Consider the following 14,341-nt stretch of genomic DNA (forward strand, 5'->3'; position numbering starts at 1 on the left):
GGAGTTTATATGCCTCTCCAGTCATCAATCCAATCACTCTGATGGGGCCCAATTTTAAATTTTTCCCCCATATGAGGGGGAGACCCAATATCAGGGAAGTAGCGTGTAGTTATCGAATATGCCAGTAGGTATCGTAATGCCTACGGTCTGGTTAATCCCTACTGCGTGGCATTGTGCTGAGTTGATAGAATCCGTATTTCTGGTCTGGCATGTACTCCATAATGTTGCATGTGACTTGGACGATCAACCACAACTCACAGTGACAGATTTTACAAGAGACAACAATGATTTGATTTCCTTTTCAACACTGACTGACTTCTTCATAAAAAGTGTGTTCCTCGTGTTAATCTGTGACATTACAGTGAATTGCTAAAGCGTCTATGGGAAACCATCAGGAAAAAAAAAAAATAAAAATAAATAAAATAAACGGGATTTTGCACCATAACAATGCATCTGCTCACAGCACGGGTCAGTCAAAGAGTTTTTGTACCAAAATAATGCGGTTCTTTGCTTTGCACCCCATGTATTCGTGAGAAATGTAAAATTAAAAATGAGAGTGAAGGGAAGATGATTTATGACCGTGGAAGAAATCCTAGAAAAAAAAAAACACAGGAGGCCATAGCCACATTTAAAAAAAAACAGGAGTGGGAGAAACGCTGGGATGGAGGCATTGCATCTTAAGGAGAGTGTGTTGAAGGGAATTACTGTTTGTTGTTTTGTTAAACAATTCTGGTCCATTTTGGGTCCCAGTTATCTGATGCAGGTCAGATTTTGGTAGCCACTCCCAAAATCACAAGGTATTTGATTTTTTCAGATTACAGACGGCGCCACTTTCATATTTGTTACTAAATTCTGACCACTGTGGTGTATGGCTGGCCGTTCATCCCGGCCAATACCCCCAAGCCGCCAGGTGGAGCCCTCCCTGCAGTATGGAGGTCCCCCGAAGACCAGCAGGGCATCATGGACATTGAAGTTTTTATACATAGTCCTGCTGGATACCATGGGGGCCACTAGGAGACGCTGCAGGGAGGAACGATGGTGATTTGCCTTACGCCCTGGAAGTACGTCTGAGTCATATGGACAAAGGAAATGATGTGCTTCCGGGATGAAGAAAAGGACTTTTTATCTGACCCGGAAGTGATAGGAGATCACATGGACTGGGGATTGGAACACTTCCGGGTCAGGGACTATAAAAGGATTGTGGGAGCTCCCAGTCGGCGACCTGAACTGGGTGGAAGGGTGGCATTGCGTCTGGGAGTGGAGGATTCTATTATTGTAGTGTATTTGATGAGAATTGTGGAGAGGAGGGTGCTTGGTGCACTGTTGTTAATAAATATAGTCTACTTTTGGACTTTTACTTGGTGCCTGGAGTCTTAGACAGGGGTTCAAGGGAGAGATAGTGCCCCCTATCTGTCACACCACCCATCTCCAACCTCAGTTTAGATAGATAGATAGTGTCAGGGATGCCAGGGGCTATGACCCGGCCGGGACGCCAGGAGGGACCGGAAGAGGGTCAGAGCCCGGCCTGATCACGTGGGTGCGCCTTCCGGGTTGTTTTGGGAGCCACGGGTCAAGGGCTTGGAAGCTCTTCCCTGTAGGGGCCCGTGGCCACCGCCAGGAGGCGCCCCAATGCCTTGGGGATTTGTTTCCCCAGCACTCCTGCCACACCAGGAAGTGCTGGGGGGAAGACTTGAGACGGTGCCCGGGGAGCAGCCGGGAGGACAGCCGACACTTCCGCCACGCTGGGGCGTGGCCAGAAGATTGCCGGGAGCACCTGGGGCTCATCCGGGTCCTTCATAAAAGGGGGCCGTCTCCCGTCATTCAGAGCTGGAGTCGGGTGGAAGGAGGACGAAGCAGTGGAGAGTGGAGGCGGCCCGAAGAAAGGCATTGTGGCCAGGACATTGGGAGTTTGGGGTTTGTGCACGTGACTGGGTCTTTGTGACCATTGTTTGGGGGTCTTGGTGACCTATATAATTGTAAATAGTGTGTGAATAAACGTGTGGTGGTGTCATAACAACATGTCCGCCTGTCTGTGCCCGGGTACCGTTCACAATAGATAGATAGACAGATAGATAGATAGATATGAAAGGCACTATATAATAGATAGATAGATAGATAGATAGATAGATAGATATGAAAGGCACTATATAATAGATAGATAGATAGATATGAAAGGCACTATATAATAGATAGATAGATAGATAGATAGATAGATAGATATGAAAGGCACTATATAATAGATAGATAGATAGATAGATAGATAGATAGATAGATAGATAGATAGATAGATAGATAGATAGATAGATACTTTAATAATCCCAAGGGGAAATTCACAAGTTTAAATAAATTCACAAGTTTAAATACTATAGTCTGATCAGATTTGTCCTCGTACTTGTGGTGGGATTGTGGTTTATTTTTTTGTGGATCCTGCAAAACGCTACAAAAGTCAATAAGAATAACGTGAGTGGTGAGAGGTGGAGTATAGAAATATATTTTTTAATATGTTTCTGCACTGCACTCAGGAGCATCAACGGATAAAAAACATCCAAGATTCATGTCTGCTCCTTCCCAGCATCACAACACATGCTTGGTGCACACATTCCACCTTAGCCGAACGTGTATGCCAAAGCACCACAGCCCCATTTAGTTTGTTTATATGCAAACATCACAGGAAGCGGATCCGATTTCTACACCAGTTTGGATTGGGACATTAAGGCCTGGTAGTGTAAACACAGCGTAACAGCCACAAGCGTCAGAACTTCCCTCTGTTCACAGTTCTTGTACCATGCATGAAGTGCTACCACAGTTACAATTCAATGACTGCAAGGTAACCCAATAACTGGACAGACCATCTGGGGTGAGACCCTCTCGTCACAAGTCCACTCTCCCCCACAGGGTCCAGCACATGGTGTGCTGAATTGCAGAATCTTTTAAGTGACAGACACCTACATCATAACATCGGGTGGCCTCCAGCGGCACTCACCGGCTACAAACAGATTCCCACGGCTTGTGTGTGTGTGTGTGTGTGTGTGTGCGTGTGGGTTGGTTGGTTTGGGTAATGTATGGCTTGCTAAGGGAGGAAGGCTTGATCTACGGCTCCTTAGACATGAAATTAATGTGCCGCTTCCCCCTGTCATGTAACATTTGGTGTTTGATCATTAAAAACCAAATGTGCAGCTTTGTCATCCACGCTTTAGCTGTAAAATAAATACTAGAAGCCGACACGATTCAGAGTGAGCATTACAGGACTTCTAGAGGTGGGATCGGCCACATTCACCTTTCTTATTATTGGGCCTGCGTCAGACCACTGGGGTGAAATGACAGCCTTATACCTGGTCAGAAAGTGAACATAAAAAATTATAGCAATAAGTCTGTCATTGAAGCCAGTTGATTATTCAATGACACATTTAGGGAAAGGTGGCACGGTGGCGCAGTGGTAGAAATGCTGCCTTGCAGTTAAGAGACCTGGGTTAGCTTTCCAGGTCCTCCCTCTGTGGAGTTTGTATGTCCTCCCCGTGTCTGCGTGGGTTTCCTCTCACGGTGTAACTAAAAGCTCGACCTCCCACGGTTATTTTATTAATCCTTGGAGTCATAAGCAGACCGGCATCTTGAGATCTTAATGTAACATTTAAAAGAGAGGATCTTAATTCATGTCACAAGTGGTGCGGCTGCTCTGAATTTATGTCACATTCAGGGAGGTAGGTGCCTTTTGATCCCTATCATAATAAGTGAAAGGACTACAGTTGTATTCTGTGTGTGGGAGCTGAATTAACATCCTTTACATTGAGTAGAGGGGTCAGATTAATTATTTGATGTATTATTCAGGGAGGGACTCCTTTAACTCAATTTGGAAACATTTACACCTGGATTGCAGCAACAACAGGGGGATCACACTGCTCTCGGTGCCGGGTAAGGTCCTTGCTAGGGTCATCATCAATAGGATCCGTGATCATCTGCTCACCTACCAGCGACCGGAACAGTCTGGTTTTTCGCCTAAGAAGTCTACCGTCGACCGCATCCTGGCACTGAGGGTTCTCATGTAGTGCAAATGCAAATATCAGCAGAGTTTCTTTGCAGCCTTTGTAGATTTCCACAAAGCGTTCGACTCAGTTGATTGAGCCGGCCTGTGGGACATCCTGAGGGTTCGTGGGATCCCCTCGAGGTTGCTGGATATCATGGCCAGCCTGTCCACTGGTATTGTGAGTGCTGTGCAGAGTGGAGGAAGGACCTCTGTGTTTTTTCCCAGTTGATTCTGAGGTTCGTCAGCAGTCTGTTCTGCTCCTACTCTGTTCAATGTTTGTATGGACTGGGTGTTGGGCAGGGTCATGGGGTCCAGTGGCTGTGGGGCATCTGTTGGTGAAGAAAGATTCACAGATCTCGACTTTGCTGTCAATGCTGTGATCTTCACTGAGTCAATGGAGGCTCTGATCGCGGCGCTCGAGAGACTGAGTGAGGAGTTTGAGTGTCTGGGCTTTGAAAGTGTCCTGATAAAAACCAACATCAGGCCTTTAATGACCTCTTGGGCACGGCCATCAGCAGTGTGTCTGTCTCTGTGTAAAATTTAAAGCCAATACTAAAAGTGCCAGAGAGCTGGCTGAATCCTGGTTATCAAATGAGAACGCCATCAACAGACACTTGGACATAAATCCAGCATATACAAACTTAAGAAGAACTTATTCATAATAAACAAGACTTTACACCCAATAACCCCCACCCCCACCCCACCACACGGACTTAGCCACCCCTCCCCACCCCCACGTAATTTATTGCTATATATTGCCTTTGATTCTTGTACGTCTAAGCATTATCCTCTGATGAAGACCCCTGGAAGGGGTTGAAAGCTCAGGAATAAAAACTACTTTATGATACATGATTCATTTTCTCCCTTTGTGGATCACCAGCTGCAAATATGCAAACCGTATCACAGACCTTCTCTTCCACACACACACACACAGTGTATAAACATCCATCCATCCATCCATTTTCTAACCCGCTGAATCCGAACACAGGGTCACGGGGGTCTGCTGGAGCCAATCCCAGCCAACACAGGGCACAAGGCAGGAACCAATCCTGGGCAGGGTGCCAACCCACTGCAGGACACACACAAACACACCCACACACCAAGCACACACCAGGGCCAATTTAGAATCGCCAGTCCACCTAACCTGCATGTCTTTGGACTGTGGGAGGAAACCCACGCAGACACGGGGAGAACATGCAAACTCCACGCAGGGAGGACCCGGGAAGCGAACCCGGGTCTCCTAACTGCGAGGCAGCAGCGCTACCACTGCGCCACCGTGCCGCCCAGTGTATAAACAGTATATTAAAAAGAGAATGGACTCTAGCACTGCCCCCTGCTGGTCACCACTCTTAACATTGGCCAGTTCTGATGAGGTTCCTCGCACCATCACCCTCTGTTTCCTGTGTCTGAGCCAATTCTGCACCCATCTAAAAACATCATCCTGAACTCCCACTTCTTTTAGTTTGATGCCCATCCTCTCATGTGGCGCCTTATCAAATGCTTTCAGATCAATAATCTCATCTGCTCCATTCTGATCAAATCCTTTTGTTGCCTCCTCATAGAATTCCAGCATGTTAGTAAAATTTGACTTCCCTCTTCTGAGCCCACACGGACTGTTCCTAATAACTCCTGTCCTTGTCAGATGTTGCTCAATCTTATCCTTAATAATTCCTTCCATTAATTTTCCTGTGATGCCCGTTAAGCTTACTGGCCTATAGTTGCTTGGATCTGCCCTGTCACTCTTATTATATAATGGGATGATATTTGCCATTTTCCAGTCCTTCTGAATCTTTCCAGTGCACAGTGACTTCCTAAATTGGGATGAAGTAAGACAGTGTATGCCGCTCTGTGACAAAGGTGTTTTAATTTGAGAGTTGCAGCAGTGTATCTTGAAAGTGTGCCTGGTTTCTCTTTACAAAAGCGCCTCTCTAGTCTTTGTACCTGACTGATACCATTTGGAAGTGCCATCGAGCCGCACTGCAACTTTTAAGTGTTGAAATTGCACACAAATATCCATCCAGTCTCGGTCTCGCAGTTAAATGATGACATGACAAAAACCCCCTGGCTGCAGTCCAGCATCGCCTGACGTCAAAGATACATGAGAAGTGAGCTCTCCGAAGCAGACTGGTATAGTCATCTGCCAAAAAATGGGGTGTCTGTCATTGCAGTGTCGGTGCTATTAGAGGAGTTTATTAGAGAAAAGAACCTCACGTCCACAGAACTGTAGGGATGGGCCTCATGGGAAATGAGATGCGGTGGTCCAACTTACATTTTTGTGCTTTACAGTCAAGCACCTTGGACATTTAGGGGGTCCCATTGGCCGAAATATCATGGTTTGTGAGCCCTTAACTGGGGACAAAGTGATCAGGAGGTGGCAGCAGAAAACACCTTAGTGTGCCATTGACCTCTTCCAGCACTGCTATCTAATTCTGGGGCACTGTGCCTCATGTGGTCTGCTAGGAAGGTGGGGTGTCTGCTGGTCTGAGCAAACATTATTTAAACGTTATCGGCTAAAAGCTCCTTCGACCAGAGCAAACCTGTCCATTTACTTTACAGCCTTTTCAAACACACGCCTTTGTGTAAACGCTCAGGTGGCCAGCCAGGCTACTCATTGCTCTCACACTTTACACACACTTTTTTTTTTTTTTTCTCGCTTCTGACAAAACCAAATAAGCTGAAACGCAGTTATTGAATTCACATCAATCAACTGGCACAGATAAGTGAAAAATCTTTTCTTAGAGCACCTATTTAAAGCTCTGCTGGGATAATGGCTTAATAAACAAACACGCACATTGACACGTCCAAATACCGTGCTTCTCAAAGGTGCCACTTTGTTTTCCTGCCCTTCTGTAGTGCGTGTTTCGGGTCAAAGACCTGCAGTGCTTTCTTGACCAGCTGGGGAAAAAACCGCACACAGATGAAGTTTCATTTAAGTGACTTTTGGAACAGGAGTTAGTTAGATGGAACTTTATTTGTCCCCAGGGGAACATTCGGCTTTTTAAAGAAGCTCATGTAGTGAAAAGTCAAGCATAATGACACCTTTTTATTGACTAACTGGAAAGATTACAACATGCAAGCTTTTGAGGCAACTCGGGCCCCTTCTTCAGGCAAAATGAGTTGCCGCAAAAACTTGCATTTTGTAGTCTTTCTAGTTAGTCAATAAAAAGGTGTCATTTTGCTTGACCAATGTTTTTATTTGCAACCAATACTTTTCTAAATGTGGGCAGCACGGTGGCACAGTAAGGAGACCTGGGTTTGCTTCCCGGGTTCTCCCCGTGTCCTCCCACAGTCCAAAGACATGCAGGTTAGGTGCATTGGCGATCCTACATTGTCCCTAGTGTGTGCTTGGTGTGTGTCCTGCGGTGGGCTGGCGCCCTGCTCAGGGTTTCTTCCTGTCTTGCGCTCTGTGTTGGCTGGGATTGGCTCCAGCAGACCCCCGTGACCCTGTGTTAGGATATAGCAGGTTGGATAATGGATGGATGGATTTTGCTTGACTTCTCACTACATCCATAAATGGCTAACACGGTACAACACCCTAGTACTATAAAGAAGCGCATTAAATATAAATATGTAAGTAGGTAGATTTTATACATATATATTGTGGCCACCAAAGGCACCCCTGCTTCCCAAACACCCAACACCAACAGGATCGGGACACAAGTGTAGCTACCACAAGATTTCTGTTGCAGAAAACCCTTCCAAAGGCAAGCGCTTCCCACACCACAACCACACTACGACAAATAAGTAAAGCACACAGCGATACGGTCGTCTCGATCTACCTCTCTCTGCCTCCTCTACTCCCCCCCAAAAAAAGCTTTGTCTCCTTCCACCCGGCTCTGGCTCACGTAGTAGAGGCAGGGAGGTCCTTTTGTTTGATACTTCCAGTATCCCAAAGCTGTGGCTTGGCAGCACTTCTGGGTAAGGTTAGAGCCCGATACAGTAGGCCTTTACCAGTCCTCCAAGCACCCCCTGGTGACACCCATGGAACCCAGCACGGCTGAGCTGACAAACTTCAATTCCCATGATGCCGTATTGAATCTGAGGCAATGCCACAACCCAGGAGAGGGGCTCCCATTTAGTGCCCTGGGGGCGGACAAAGCCATGTGCAAGTTGCCTCCCCCTGTCCTTCCACGTTTTGGGTGGGGCTCATTTTATTTATTTTATATACAGTATAGAAAAGAATTCCCCCTTCGAAATATTCCAGTTTTTTTTTTGCTTTTCAGCCTTAAATGAAAACACACACACCAATATTTTTTCCAGCTTTACTTACTTAATGCAATTTCTAACATCCAAGTGAAAGATACCACAGCTATTCTTCAGAAGAATTATAAAAAAAAAATCGAAAATAAGACCTACTTGTCTTGTGTCTTGCCTGTGAAGATTCCGATGTCAAGTGGAAAAAGGTCTTATTATATGGCCTCAAAAATCAAACAGGACACCAATGCAGCTCACCATCCTCAACACACCATACCTACAGTAAAGCATGGAGGGGGCAGCATCCTGTTGTGGGGGGGCCTGGGGCTTTCATTACGGTAGAAGGCTGTCATTAAAGCAAACAAAATATTGACATTGGGGGTGATCCTTTATTAATCTCAGTATGTCTTGTTTTTATTTTTTTTTTATAATTCTTCAGAACTGTAGCTGTGATATCTTTCACTTGGATGTTAGTTGTTGTATTGAGTAAGTAAAGCTGGGAAGAAATATTGGTTTGTGTGTTTTCATTTAAGGCTGTAAAGCAAAAAAAAGGGGAATAGTTCAAAGGGGGGGCTCTTTTCTATACCCACTGTGAATAATTCCATTGGCTCCGCACTTTTAGGATTTTGCCCTACTGAATAACTGACATAATGTCACCATTATGTATAATAGGCAGGCAGAGGTACCAACACATTGTGTGTGTGAGTGTGAGTGAGTGTGTGCACACGTGCGACCACAATGGAGAAATAATAGACAGAATTTAAGAGGCCCTGAAAGTGGGGTTTTCCTGAAAGATAAAGTTGTAGACGTACAGACAGTTGGAAACAACTGCCCTTGAAAACTTCAGATTAATGACATCTGGCAGCTAGAAATAGTCCATTGCCTAAAAGGATGACATTACTTTTACAGAAAGACCGGAGGGGAACAGTCATTCAGGTAAAAATGTCAAACAGGGGTTCTCGACAGGTCATCTCATGAGTTATGCTGCCGGTTCAGTGTTATAAAGGGACAAAGCCAACTTTCACCAAGTAGATCCCAACTCCACCTATGCCTAAGCCTACTCTTTAAAAGTCACCATTTTCAACTTTAAAACGGATTTTTAAGACTACTTATCATGCAAATTCACCAGCTACAGGGTCTCTGGTAATGTTTTTTTTTCTGAAATGCAGGGCCCACTACAAAGGTGATAACTAAAATAGCAGAAGCTGCACTTATAGTCAGTCATGTTAAAAGCAAACATGGAGCACTAAAATGAGACAGGATATCAGCAACATGTATTGTTAGGAGGAAGAAATTGGTCTTGGTACACTCGAAGCAGGGTGGCATGGTGGTGCAGAGGTAGCGCTGCTGCCTCGCAGTAAGGAGACCTACGGGTTCACTTCCCGGGTCCTCCCTGCGTGGAGTTTGTATGTTCACCCTGCGTCTGCGTGGGTTTCCTCCCACCATCCAAAGACATGCAGATTAGGTGCACTGGTGATCCTAAATTGTCCCTGGTGTGTGCGCCCTTTGGTGGGCTGGCGCCCTGCTCGGGGTTCTCCCCTGCCTTGTGCCCTGTGCTGGCTGGGATTGGCTCCAGCAGATCCCCGTGACCCTGTGTTAGGATATAGCGGGTTGGAAAATGACTGACTGACACTCGAAGCATTTGAAACATAGCAGGTTCCTGTGGAAACCCAAAGGCGAGTGTCGGCTCAACATGACAAACTTTAAACAGAAACCATTACAGAGGACACTGAACTGTTGGCCAATGTAGTTTTAAGAATATTATTCTCATTTTAAATTGGTCTGTGAAAGAAAATCAACAAATTCTCCGTCTATCATTTCATATGGTGTGCATAAATCAAGTTATGTCAGGTTACTAGTGTGGCAACAGTTAAAACTGACTGTATGAATGAAGTAAGAAAAAAGAAAGACGCTGTATTCAAACTGCAAGGTAAGACAGACCTCTGCTGGTGGAAAACAAAAACAACCATTTGTAACTCAGATCTGGAAATTCCCTGCAGCATTCACCTTAAAATGCAGTGCTCTTGAGAGCAAACTATAACAACGAATAAAGTAGTGGCACAACACAAGAATGCTGACTTTGTAAAGAAATGGCCACTGTAGTGTGCTGCAAACATAATTTGTAATAACTATGTCACCGAGATTAATGCTTAAAATCGTTATGGAGCCAAATGAGAATATCCATTAAAAAAAAAAAAAAAATAAATAAATAAATATGAGTGGTCTCCCCTCGACTTTCTCGTATAGTAAACCACAAGACAATGACTATATTTTTATATTGTGTACATTAAAAGAACCATCAACAACAAATCAATAATACTGTATATTGAACAATTACAATAAAAGTAAAGTTGAATAAATCAGACTCTGCAGCTGCATGAATAAAAGGTCAAGTACCACTTTCGGTTGGTGGAAATTGCTCAAACGTTCATAGATCTATGTTTTGTACCAAATACTTGTGTGCAAAGTTTGGTTGACTGAAGTGAAAGATCACTCAAGTTATCGTGTTTACACAGACAGATGGAAATAATTCCGAAAATGGTATTTTTGGACTCAGGAAGGTCTAAAACATTGAGATTCATCAAAATCTCGACATCAAATTTTTGGACAATTACAATACTCTTCCTATGCTTTGCATACAAGAAAATAAAAAAGGAGGTCTGCGTATCTGTGTGTCCATCCAGTGGCTACGACTCTGTCATTCCAAGAGATGGCACAACAAACATCTGTAGTAATAAAATGCATTGCATATTATTCCAACAGATGCTAAATCACAAACATTGGCAAGGCATTTCCAAATCCCATGCAAAATGGCATACAACAGAGACATATCCATTGCATTTGTCATTCCAGCAGATGGAGCATCAAACATTTGTACTAATAGCATGCGTTGCATTTGTTATTCCAGCAGATGTTAAATTGCAAACAGTAGCACGGCTTTTCTGAATCCATTAACAGACATATATTTGTCATTCCAACAGATGGTGCATCAAACATTTGTAGTTAATTACTAATGTTTGTGACACACCATCTGTTACAATGACAAATGCAATGCATTACAAAATAAATTCCAATAGAAGATGCGCTGCAAATGTTAACACTAAGGTTTACGCGGATTACTTAAATTTTAACCCATCTTAGAAAAGGAGCACAGCCAGTAAGATTAATGTTCCTCTTAATTTCATTAACTGATGAGCGGATGTGAATAATATATGAGATGGTACTAACTGTATAGCAGCGCAAAGCACCCTTTGGGATTCCCTCTTGGAGAACGGAGTATTGTGAAACTCCAAAACAAGATGACTCATGGCAGGTAGTGGTTCCCCATGGAGTACTGACCCTTGTAAATCACCATGACATTTTGGGGGACATGGTGGTGGGGTGGATGAGGTGTGGGAATGAGGGATTATTTGGGTTTCAGGAGTCACGACTGCATGGCTCTTACAAACTGCTGCAAAGAAAGGACAGTGGTCGTGCAGCTTTTCAAAAGTGCTGCACAAAAACGGGAAAAAAGTGTGCATAGAATAAGATACAGCAGAGTCGCACACAAAAATCATCTATTTGACTAAGAACCTTGAACAAGATGGAAGAAAAGCAAATATGGATCATTTATTGGACTATTTTTTTCAAATAACATTTGAGTAAAATGATGAGAGCGTGCTGCTGTTGGCTCAGTTGCTCATTCATTTGCTATCACAGTGGCTTAACATTCAGATATGCCGTTTTTTCCACTTAATTTTGGCCTTCATTTACATAATCTTACTGAGTCAGGGGCAGCTGTGGTGTGCTCTGTAACAGTGAGTCGTTTAGCCTCGTCAGTGACTTAGACAGGTTTAAGTTTGATTTTGCATTAACTATGCATACAACGCAACTGCAAAGAAAGAAAGAGAATGGGTGTTTTGGACCAGGCAAACAGAAGTGAGGCTTGTCAATCCAATGTCTAATATTTGTTAAACCACGAGAGAACTGAGAAAGGAAAAAGAAGAGTAAGGACCACAGCTGAAGAGACCTTACCTGGAAATCGTTCATACTCGTACAAGTACAGTACTAGTGCTATCAGGCAGTGTGTCAAATCAGCTGTCGTAATGAGGATAGCTTGTGGTTCTTTGAAAAATGTTAAACTATATCAAGAAGTTGTGAGGCAGTCACATAATTTCTCACTGCCTGTGACTCCTAGCCATGTAAACGGACATCCTTAAGATGATGAGATCCAGCAGCTGCAGTTATGAAGTTTGAAATGCCAAAGCTACAAGCTGTAATGTACCAACAACCTAAGCCAACCATCAAACATTTTACTTGAGTGTTAGGAAGCCCACTGTATACAGCTGTAGAATTCAAGACCCAAACCAGAGACATGGAATCTGCCCATGACCCCTGCTTCCCAGAGACTCTCGTTCAGATGATATGTTGCTTTCCTGTGTTTTAATATAATTTTGTTTGAAGAAATTAAGCTATAATTAACATTAAATTCGCTACTGTTCAAGCGCTCAGCCTACAAATGTTTCCATGCACCTCAGTATAGCGGACAACTAACAATAACCGGAGAAAAAACAAATTTTTTAGGGAGCATGTACCGCCATCCCCACAGTCAAGCCGTTTGTAATAAAAAAAAATTAAAACAAAATGCTGAGAATGAAGTCAACATTGAATCTCCCGTTATATACCTGGATATAAGACTAAGTCTAATAACTTCTCCATTTTGGAATCCACTTTTTCCATTTTGAAGCCAGAATTAAACACAGCAGCAAGGTGTAATCCAAACCTGGATGGGACATCAGCTTTTACCAGGAAACTCTGGCAAAGAAACAATAACCTATAACTTATAACCTCTGATTAAGAACATCCCAAGACTATAGAGGGTAACACTCCTACTCTAGAAAGGAGGCCAACCCACCACCACCACCACCACCCAAGGCAAAGCAAGCAGTGTTTTGTCTACCTCATTCATTTAATGCAATCGGATCAAACCTTTCCGAGGTTCACCAAGATCATTGGAGGAATAAAAACACAGATGAAGAGAAGGGGCACCTATGGAGTTGCCTAGTAAAATACATTTATAAAGCAGATTGCAGTTTTTAGCCATGCAGTGGCAGACATCTAAATTACAAAACTATGAAGGAAGAAACAGCTTTAAAAGAGAAGGAAGCAGAACAATGAACATGATCCTACCCAGATTTTACCCAAAACCGCAAAAAAAAAAAAATTTCAGTTCAGAAGCACTTCTAGTCATGGATTATAAAGGACTCTGGGAAATCCCAGACAGAGCTGGGTGGCAACGTGTCTGGGAGAGTGGAGGATTATTGTTTATTGATTATTGTGTATATTTATAGGAGTATTGTGGAGAGGAGGGTGCTTTGTGCACATTATTATTATAATAAATTCATAATTTGGACTTTTATCTGGTGTCTGACGTATAGTCTGAGGGTTCAAGGGGACGACAAAGCCCCAAATCTGTCTATATATATATATACACACACATATATATATATACATATACATACACACACACAAAATAGCACTGGTTTACTAACTCCAAAGACACTGAATGCTATGCCATGTTTACTTCCTTTACACTGCCAAAAAAGTTTTTCCAATAAGAACTATGTAAAAGCATGGTAGAAAAGAATAATAATAAAAAAAAAATCTGGATAAAGACAAATAATAAAAAATAAAGCAGATATTTATGCTTGTACTAAATGTCCCCCTGCTGTCTGTTGTTAGGAGGACCTGGGGGAGCCCGAGTTTAAAGGCAGAAACTAACCCTGGAAGATGCAGAGCCTATTAACAAGGAACATTCTTCGTGAATTTTCTTCATAATCTCCATCAGAAGTTTCCACTGGTTGAAATCGAGCTAAACTGCAAAAGCCAAAGATTTACTAGACTTGCAATGTTTTTTTCTGATGAGGGTTATGGTGAAAACAAGTGGAGCTAAAGAGTTCCGGTCAGCCCTTTCTTCAAACCTCTGAGCAATTCCCATTCCCAAATGCTTATAGGCCTGCCAAGAGTTAGGATGCTTCCAGTATATTCTGGGTCTACACCTACAGATTCTCTAAAAGTGTCATGCCTGGTTCACCTCCCATAGCATTTAATTGTATGCCCAAATTACCTCAAGTGCCATCCTTAGAT

The sequence above is a fragment of the Polypterus senegalus genome, chromosome 12, assembly GCF_016835505.1.
Source record: "Polypterus senegalus isolate Bchr_013 chromosome 12, ASM1683550v1, whole genome shotgun sequence".
NCBI classification, from domain to species: domain Eukaryota; kingdom Metazoa; phylum Chordata; class Cladistia; order Polypteriformes; family Polypteridae; genus Polypterus; species Polypterus senegalus.